This window comes from Sciurus carolinensis, chromosome X, assembly GCF_902686445.1.
Source record: "Sciurus carolinensis chromosome X, mSciCar1.2, whole genome shotgun sequence".
In the NCBI taxonomy this organism is placed as follows: Eukaryota; Metazoa; Chordata; class Mammalia; order Rodentia; family Sciuridae; genus Sciurus; species Sciurus carolinensis.
In genome coordinates, this window is record NC_062232.1 from 113,274,436 (window position 1) to 113,283,657 (window position 9,222).

The 9,222-nt window shown below is 42.6% G+C and overlaps 1 long non-coding RNA gene across 1 annotated transcript; it reads right to left on the reverse strand.

The window, feature by feature from the left end:
* Positions 1-844: 844 nt before the first annotated feature.
* LOC124972091 (uncharacterized) lies at positions 845-7,489 on the reverse strand. The gene is made up of 3 exons (XR_007106434.1): positions 7,417-7,489; positions 5,512-5,590; positions 845-4,752 (listed from the first exon to the last, which is right to left on the reverse strand). It is a non-coding gene; the product is annotated as an uncharacterized LOC124972091 (long non-coding RNA).
* Positions 7,490-9,222: the final 1,733 nt, after the last annotated feature.

Consider the following 9,222-nt stretch of genomic DNA (forward strand, 5'->3'; position numbering starts at 1 on the left):
TTAAGGAATATGACAGATATATTTTGAAAGTAATGTCTAGTGATATGGACTTGCTAGTGTAGGAATGATTCTTTGGAGGAAAACAGTTTCCCCAGAGTGCTTTTAGAAGGCTTGGAGGACCCTTGTTCCTCTTCTAATGTGGTGCAATTGAGGGACATTAAAACCTTTGATAGGTGCCTTATCAGATCATAGGCCAGTTGTGTTACCAAATGGTTTTGTCTCATCTTTTACCAGAGGAAGGGCTGCTTAAATTGGGCAGGTAGGGGATCACATGTGCCCTCTCACACCAGTTTAATGGAACTTGGCACATTTTGTGGGGAAATGCAGGGGACATGCAGGCATGTCCCAAACTGGTCAGTGTGTCTTAAGGCCCTGGGCAAACATCCAAGTACCGCCTTCCTGAATTGCTGCTAGAGGAAAAGGAGCCCGTTTCAACTTTCTTTACTTCTTAAAGTGATACTTTGATTAGATGGGAGATAGCAGTGTGTTTAGCCATATTACTATTATTATTCTGAATGGTTATATTTTTAAAGTATACTTTCTTTTTCTTTTGCCAAGGGCAAATGGAAAAACATATTTGTACTTGCAGATCCAACTGAAGCTTCGCAAGGTTTTGCAAGATAGGTTGAAAATGTGTTCTAGGCACACTGCTGCTCAAATAAGAAGTTTCCCCATCCCCAGGTCAAGGATTCAGACTTCTTAAAAGAACTTAAATACAAATTCTTTTTAAAACTAAAATAAGCTTTATTATGTTTATAGAAGTAACATTTTGTTTATACAAGTATTACTTGGAAAACACATTAAAATATAAAAAGAAAAACAAACATCACCTATAATACTAGAAACTCAGAATATAACTGCTATTCAAATTTTATTATATTTCTTCCCAGCCTTTTTTCCATAGATAGATACAAAACTATGGATGCAAAATGTCCCCAATACATACTTATATTATATATTCAGGAACATATTGCAAAAATAATTCTGCACCTTACTTTTATTATGAAAGCAAACCACAGATAACTACTGCTAGATTTTTTTTGTTTCTTCCCTGCAGCCTTTTGCCTGTATATTGATACAAAACTATGCATGCAAGATGTTCCCAATATATTCATAGTGCATATTAGGAACACATCGCAAAAACAGTTCAGCATCTTTCTTTGATCCCTTATAGTGTTACAACTCAGAGGTAACCACCTTGAGACTTGGTTTTACTTCTTCCTGGTCTTTTTTCTATATTATCGATACAAAACTACGAATGCAAAATGTTCCCAATACATTCATGTTACATATTAGGAACACATCGCAAAAATAGTTTAGCATCTTTATTTTTCTAGGGATTGAACTCAGGGCCTCACACATGCACTCTACCAGTGGGCTACACTCTCAGCCCCTCACACCTTTCTTTGATTACACTTTAGACCGTAGCTCAGAGATAACCACCATAAAGTGTTGATGTATTTCCTCCTGGCCTTTTATCTGTAGATTGATACAGTACCATGAAGATAGAATGCTCTGTATGCACTTATGTTGCAGAGAAGGGAAAACATTTTATGTGTTTCTTCTATCATTAAACATTTTACCACAAGTACATTTTTATGTCACAAAAGTTATTTTCAGAAACATTATTTTAAATGAAACCATCCTATTCTGTTGTATTAGATACACCCTATTTTATTTAGTCAATTCTTTGTTGTTGGCCATTCAGGATGTTCTCAATTTCCATCCTCAAAAATACTGAAATGAATATATTTGTCTGTTTCTGTGACTTTCTGTTCATGCAGTTTGCATATTTTTCTTGGCCACTTGTACGGAGTCAACACATTAAAGATGACCTTGTGTCTATAATGCCTAACAGCTAATGTTTTTCTAGTTGTCTTCTTGAGCATAAATTCTGTTTTAACATCCTAGCCTGAATATAAAATCATATGCCCTTTGTAAATTTCAATTCACTAAATAGAAATTTAAAAAATAAAGATATTCCCATTAAACTCCTTTGAAAATACCACTCAGGCCCTCACCCCATGGCACACAGTCTCTTCCTGATCTTTCCATAGACTTATCTTATAATACTTACAACACATATTGCTATGAAGATGAGTGGCTCCCAGACCTTTCAGTTATCAATCTGTCACAAGTGCACAGTGGTATCTCGTGACATGATGATCCCCGAGATGTCTGAGGTCTCTGCATCCTTGGCCCCAAATTGCTGTATCGCCCATGACCCCTAAAGACTTTTTAGAGAATTATGTTTGACAGTGTAAAAAAAAAAAAAGCACAGCATAACAACAACAACAACAACAACAAATACATGAAGTACAGAAAGAAGAAACGTCTGGTCTTATTCTACCACCATTAAGCAACAAGAGTATTTGTTTTGTACTCCAGTTTCTGCTCCTAGTTTTCAGTTACTGGAGTCCGTGTGATTTTCTGGCCCCGATTTTTAAAACATGTTTTGTATGCACTTTCCAGGCTTCTAGGTAGTTTTTACAATCATCACTTGTACTGGCCAAAAAGGTAGTATTGAGTGACTAAATTAACAATTATAATTGGACATTCCATTTGCTTTCCTATGATTAATTTGGCTGAATCTATAGATAATATTAAACACGGGCCAGAGACTTTAAATGAATTTAAATCATGCTTTTTTAGCTTGTGCACATTGACTTGCACACACAGCTGGGTAACTTACAATCATTATTTAGTGATACTGAGGCTAATCACGGGCCTCACCCAGGAAGTGTCCAGATCATCATAAAACTAGTCAGTTTCACCTGGAATTTTTCTAACCAAACATACTACTTCAACTCCAGTCACTACTGTGTAGTCAGTTCTGATTAATAGATTTAAAGGGAGAGGTCCTAGAGGCTAGTCCCTGACATGTCCTTACCCTCCAGGAATCCTAGTTTGCTGTTTGTAATTGTTTTTCACTGCCTTACTCTACTTATCTTTCAAGGTTGCTGCAAATAACAGATAGGAAAGCAACTGGAAAAGTGGGTAAAAGCACCATACAAAGCAAAATGTTGGGATTAGGAGGATTCTGAAGATTGTGTCTCTGGCACAAAGGTCTGCTCTTGGGAAAATAATCTGGTCTGGTCAGGAGTGGAGCTGGGGACTGAAAATAGGTGAGGGAGCTGCCTCTGCAGAGCCAGAGTTCAAAGCAACCAAGCCTTAGCCTGCTGCACGCACTGTTCTCAGCTTCCTGACTCTGGTGGTGAAGGCAGGGCCTCCACCCCACACTCCCACCAGTTGCTCAGATTCTAGAGCTCAACAGTGTAAGGGGAACGCTCCAAGGTTGGAGCAACCACAGGAAGTGGAATTCTTTCCGGGTTCCTCCCTAATGACTCAATTTACTATCCTCCTGGGGGGTTTAAGCCCTTTTGAATTTGCTAGAGATCAATTGTGGAGCCAGGGAGGGAGGCAAAGGTGGCTGATAGGTGGGTATCAGGAAAGAGCCCATAGATCCTTGTTCATTTAGTTAAGCGGTAACTAATGGGTGGCATGGGTGGGTACACACAGGAGCAGGGAGAGACACATTTGCTGCAACTGGTATATACACAGTTTTTCATTTGAGAATAAAGTAATCACTAAAAGTACAAAGGTATATATGAAGGTTTAGGGAATGAGACTAATACTGCAGGCCAATGGGAAGGCAGGTCTTTAGAAATTTATGCCAACTTGGATATAGTCCTCAACTTTAACTTACGTTGGTAAACTTTCATTGATCTTCCCCAAGCATGCTGTTTGTTTGTGTGTGTGTGTTTTACTGGGATTGAACCCAAGGGAGCTTTACCATTGAGCTACATCTCCAGCCCTTTTATTTTTCCTTTTGAGACAGGGTCTCACTAAGTTGCTGAGGCTAGCCTTGAACGTGCCATTCTCCTGCCTCAGTCTCCCCAGTTGCTGAGATTGCAGTTGTGGGCCACCGAGCCTGGCTTCAAGCATGCTTTTTGAACCTATTTTTATTTTCCTCTTACAGAGTCTCTCGGGACAGCTGCCTGTTAACTTCCATCTTATAGGATCATGCTTTTTCCAAGTGTTGCCCTGAGCTCTACAGTCCAAGATTCATGGAACAAACCCAGTCCCCTGTGGTCCCTTCTGCTTTGATGGGTTGACAGGCATGGTGTTTTAAAACATTCAGCAAAATAATTTGCACTGCAGAGTCCTTATTAGGGTTTTTTAATTGGACATTGCCCATATTAACTGAAATCAAAAGCAGTATACAACCCTTCCATCTCCCCACACTGGAGAATATGCATTTGTTTTTCTGTTTGGGGTTCCACTTTTGTCCTTGTTTGTGTGCAGGCATAATTGTTACAGAGTTGCAACCACTGCATTTTCCTGTGGCCCTGGTTATTGGCACCTAATTTTCCATGTAACATTGACACATATCTATACAAATCAATTGACATTCCCATTGTGACTGACTCATTTGGTGGGGAAAATAAAATTACATGCCAACTGGAACAAAGAAACACGGGTATGGGGGAACAGCAGGAAGAAAGAAATGGTGGGAGAGGATTCTTTTGACTTACAGATCATACATTTTCCAATAACATTTTTAAAGATGTATAATATTACACTGAGTGATTGATTCTATTTTACTCCCCTATGGTGGGACACTTGGGTGGTTTTCAATACCTAGTCAGTTAGAAATGCATATAAGTTACAGCCTTTGAAAGATGATTATATTTTCTTGAAACAGGAGTCTTCCATGTCCAGATCCCCGCCAAGAGTGTTGATGTAGTGTTCCTTGATTGGAAAAAAAAAATCAGTACTGCTAACTGGAGATGTTGGATGCCTTCAAAAAATATTCTTATGATCAAAGTTTTTAAGAAATTATATTCAATTCTACTTTATCAAAGTAACCTGTATATCTTGTCCCCCAACTTACAGAAATGTCAGTTTAGATTTAGAGCTAGGCCAAGCTTTTCCTGTTTTATGAACCACATCTGTCTAATAAACTATACAATGCCTTATGTACAGCAGCTTCCTCACTAACAAATAACATGTGCTGGGAAAAACTGAGCAAACAATGGAAAGGTGTCTAGCTGAGGGTGGTAAAGTTGGATCAATTAATCAGCTGACTATGCACTGATTCACTTTATACAAGTCTCCCATACATTATGTTGCACATTTAGCAATGTTGAAAAACAAAACAATTTTAAAAATACCTTAGGGGGTTGTTAAAGAGAATTTATAGTCTGGAACGAATTGCCATCTTCTTAATTGACACAGAAATATTTGGCTAAAATATTGTTTTATTCAGAATTTTGTCCTTGGAGGAAAATCTAAGCACACTGCAACTTTGTGTAAATAAAGGTGCAAGGAATGTTTTAAGTCAGAAGGGCACCACGCAATCAGAGGACTGTGTGGATAAGCTCAATTTGGGCGCCTCTTGGGAGCCCTGGGAAAGGGTCGCCCGAGATTCTGGGAGGCAACACCCCCAAGTTAGGATCATTTGCTCCCCGCCCTCCGCCCCTCGCGGTCCGCAATGGCCCGGCGCCTCACCTGGGTCCTGCAGGCGCCCACTGGAGGGAGCCGGATGGCGTGGGCAAGGTCCTCCGGGAAGGTTGGGTGGCACTCTCTCCTGGCTCGAAGGAAAACCGTACAGAACGGAAAGAAAGAAAAAAAAGGGAAGCTGGTGAGTTGCAGAAGGGGAGTCTCAAGGTGCCCTTTTCCAACCCCCCTGCAGCGGAAGGCGGACCTGTTCTCCGTTTGCGCCCAGGGACTCTGGGCTGGAGGGGCCCTGGCCAATGGAGGCGGAATAGCCGCCGGCGAACCAGGGAGTCAAGGGCCCGCAGAGGTCGCAGGGTCGCAGGGCCCCTGGGAGCCCGAGGGACCGCCAAGCTGCCCCCAAGCACTGCCCGGGCGCAAGGGAGTCTGGGAGAGCGAATGTTTCGGGCGGCTGGAGCCGGACTCCCAGCTCTGGACTACCCCGAACCTCGGGTCTCCCCCAACTGGAAATTGGGCGCCCACGCCCGGACCCCCGGGAAGACCAGTTCAAGGCGTTTCATATCGACAAGAGGGTTACTTGTGTGCGTGTGCATGTTTTGACTTTGTCTTTTAAGGTGACAAAAAACGTGTTTGCCTCCCTTCGTGTTTGCCAGGTCATTTACCTGCCCAGGCCCCTGATCAAAAAAATGAGATCTAAAGTGATTGTCACAGGAATAGTAGGACCCCTCTCGGAGAATTAGCCCCCTTTTCTAGGCCAGCTGTCAAGTTCTTAGGCGACTCCCCCGTTTTCTCGCCCAAGGCTTAATGGGCCAGTCCAGTGAGGGGTGGAGGTGGCTTTAGACAACAGATGTGCAGCACTAATTAGCCATAGCGCCTGCCCACAAGTTTGGAATTGCGAAAGGCCCCTGAATTGACAGCTCAGGTGCTGCCCCAAGCTGTGAAACCAATGCCTTTCCAGTGGGACATCCTGTGATTTTTTTCAGGGTGACAAAGGTGTCGTTGGTGTCCCACCTTCGGGGTGGAAATCTCGGGCAGGATTTGGGGAGAGGCGGAAAAGAGAAGCTAGGAACACAGAGCCTCATTGCGGGCCATGTCCTCAGGTCACCACAGTCCCTGCTGGTCTCAGACTCAGATTCCGAGGGGAGGGTCAGTGCCCTTCCACAACACCTTGGGTTCGCCTGCCCTCCAGAAAGGCCTCGCTTGATCCTTCTTGGATACCTGAGCTCCAGGAAAGCTTCCCCGCAACACAGCCCAGGGAAGGGTGAGATGCGCGAATAGGGCCCCATAATCTTTCCTGAACTCCCAGGTCCTTTCCACACAGGACGTGAGCCTGTTTACCAGGAACCGCTAAGACAAGAGGGGATAGCTTGCAGTCACCCTTCCAGCTTCCCCTTACTCCTTTTCTGCACCCCCACCCCTGTTGCGTTGTTGGGGACTTAAGATGAGCGTTCTTCGTTGTCCTGTGGGTGGCATTCTAATAGGTCGTCAGGAAGGGCTTTTTTTTCCCCAATCATTTCAGATTTACCTGGGCAGGGAAAGGGGGTGTTAAAATAAAGCCTGTCACGCCCAGTCACGTATTCAAAGACAGGCAAAGTTTCCCGGAGGAAAAACATTCTAGTCCTGAGAGTGTGTCGCTGCTCCCAAGGTACATGCTACAGGTGATGGACTTACCTGATGGGTTGGGCCCGTGTGAAAGTCCCAGACTTATCCTGGCAGCAGAAACAATACTCCAGAGCACTAATGGATCACTGCAGTACTGTTCCCGCTGCTAGGACACGGCTGAGTGCGGGGCACCAGGTCCCTTCTCGAAGTGCACCGCCTGCGCGCGCGACCCCTGACCCGCTGCCCCTCCCAGTGTGGCAGAACAGTGTTGCCCTCCCCGGACTAAGGCGGTGCTGCCTGGGCAGCCAAGGGCGCAGACCAACAAAGAAGAGAGGCAGAGGACCCCCGCCCACCTACCTGTTCTGAAGGCCGCCTTGCAGGGAGCGGATCCTGGTCCTGTCCAGCAGATCCCTACCTTCTACCTTCCCCGCGAGGGGGTATAGCAGCGCCTCACGTTTTGAACCATTTAGAGCACTTCAAAACATGAATTGCTGCTGCATCCCCTCGGAGTCAACGAAGGGGGATCGCTCTGGGACACCTGCGGGTAAAGAAGGAATGCGTGATGGGAAAGAAGCCCCACCCTGCCCTGCCCAACAGCGGGGATGAAGTAAAAGTTAAGACTAAGACACAACGCTCATATTAACGTACTTTTAATAACTTCACCGTTTGATTTCCAGGATCTGCAGGTAGAGTGAAGGGTGTGGCTCTCGATTCCCCCCCTCCGAGGATGAATCTTGGAAAAGTGTAGTGGTGAAAAACAGAGCGATGGGTGATGGGAAATGAAGATGGGAGAGAATCTTACCTCTGAAAAAATAGACGAGAAATAAGATTAAATAAATCGAGACGATTTGGCAACATCTGGATTACTCTTGCCAGTTTCAAGGTCTTGGTGAAACTTCTTCCTGCTGCATATTGTGTCTCATCAATTGTCCCCATTTTAAAAACCCGTTTTCATTTATTGAAAATAGACACAGATGATTTAAAGGTGATAATCATTTTGAGTTATTTTTTAATGGTGAAGAATGGGAGATAATTTTTTAAATTTGGGACTCAATCTTATTTATAAATGATTTACACCTATCAATGTCACCCATCAAAACACAAAGCAAAAAGTTTAAATTCTTGATGTCGAATCACTCCTTCCTTTTTCGAGCAGCTCCATAGAAACTCATGTCCTGAAATGGCCTGCACTGTGCATGCTCCTTAATGATTAACTCATTAGATACCACTTTTTTTCTTTTCAAAATGGACACATTAGCAATGTTACACGCATTCCTCTCCTTTTGTTTAACAAAATATTCAAGTAAGTATAAGCAAAACAACACCCTTAAACCTGGAATCACAAACCTAAAAAATAAAACCATAGTAGCTTTGAAAATTAAAATACATTTCGGTACAAGTAGAAGACATTTAAAGTAATCAAATCTGCTAAGTGTTTTTGTTTCATTTTAAAATTATGTGGGATTTTCAAAACCAGTATAATGAATGTTGTGTCCTATTTATTAGCTAATAAAATATGCGGAGTACTTCATAAGACTAGGTATAAAATTCATAACACCACAGACTGAGATCTGTTACTAACAAATACGCTGTTTTTGTCATGATAAACAGTCATTAATTTTAATAACCCCACTTCCTAAATCGGGACAATTAAGTGTCTCTAAATTCCATCTTGCTTTGACTATATTAATGACTTTTACATTGACCTTTGGGAATAATGGAGGAAAAACGTCGTTGGTTGCCCTTAAAAAGAAAAAAAAAAGCATGTTTAGCAAATGTACAATTATACTTTGGAAGTCCATAACTTTCTCCCAATTAAATATTTTATGTCCTGCACAAATACGTAAATCACCACATCAGATGTTAAAATCACTCCTAATTTAACATTTCCTTAGTTGGCTACTTAGGAAAACAAAAGTTCCTTCGAAATAACATCGGTATCAAAGGTGAAGTTCCTTCCAGATTGCTTTGTAAACTCACTGGAATCGAACTCATTAATCCTTTTCTCTTAACCCCTTTCTTCTCTCTCAGTGACTGTTCAACGACTTACATCCAAAAGAAGCCACCTCGGTCCCCCAGTTTAGGAATTTCCCCTGAGACTGAAATTTACTTACGAAAAGAGAGTACAAAGAGGAGTCTTGTCACATCACAAGAGGGTCATTT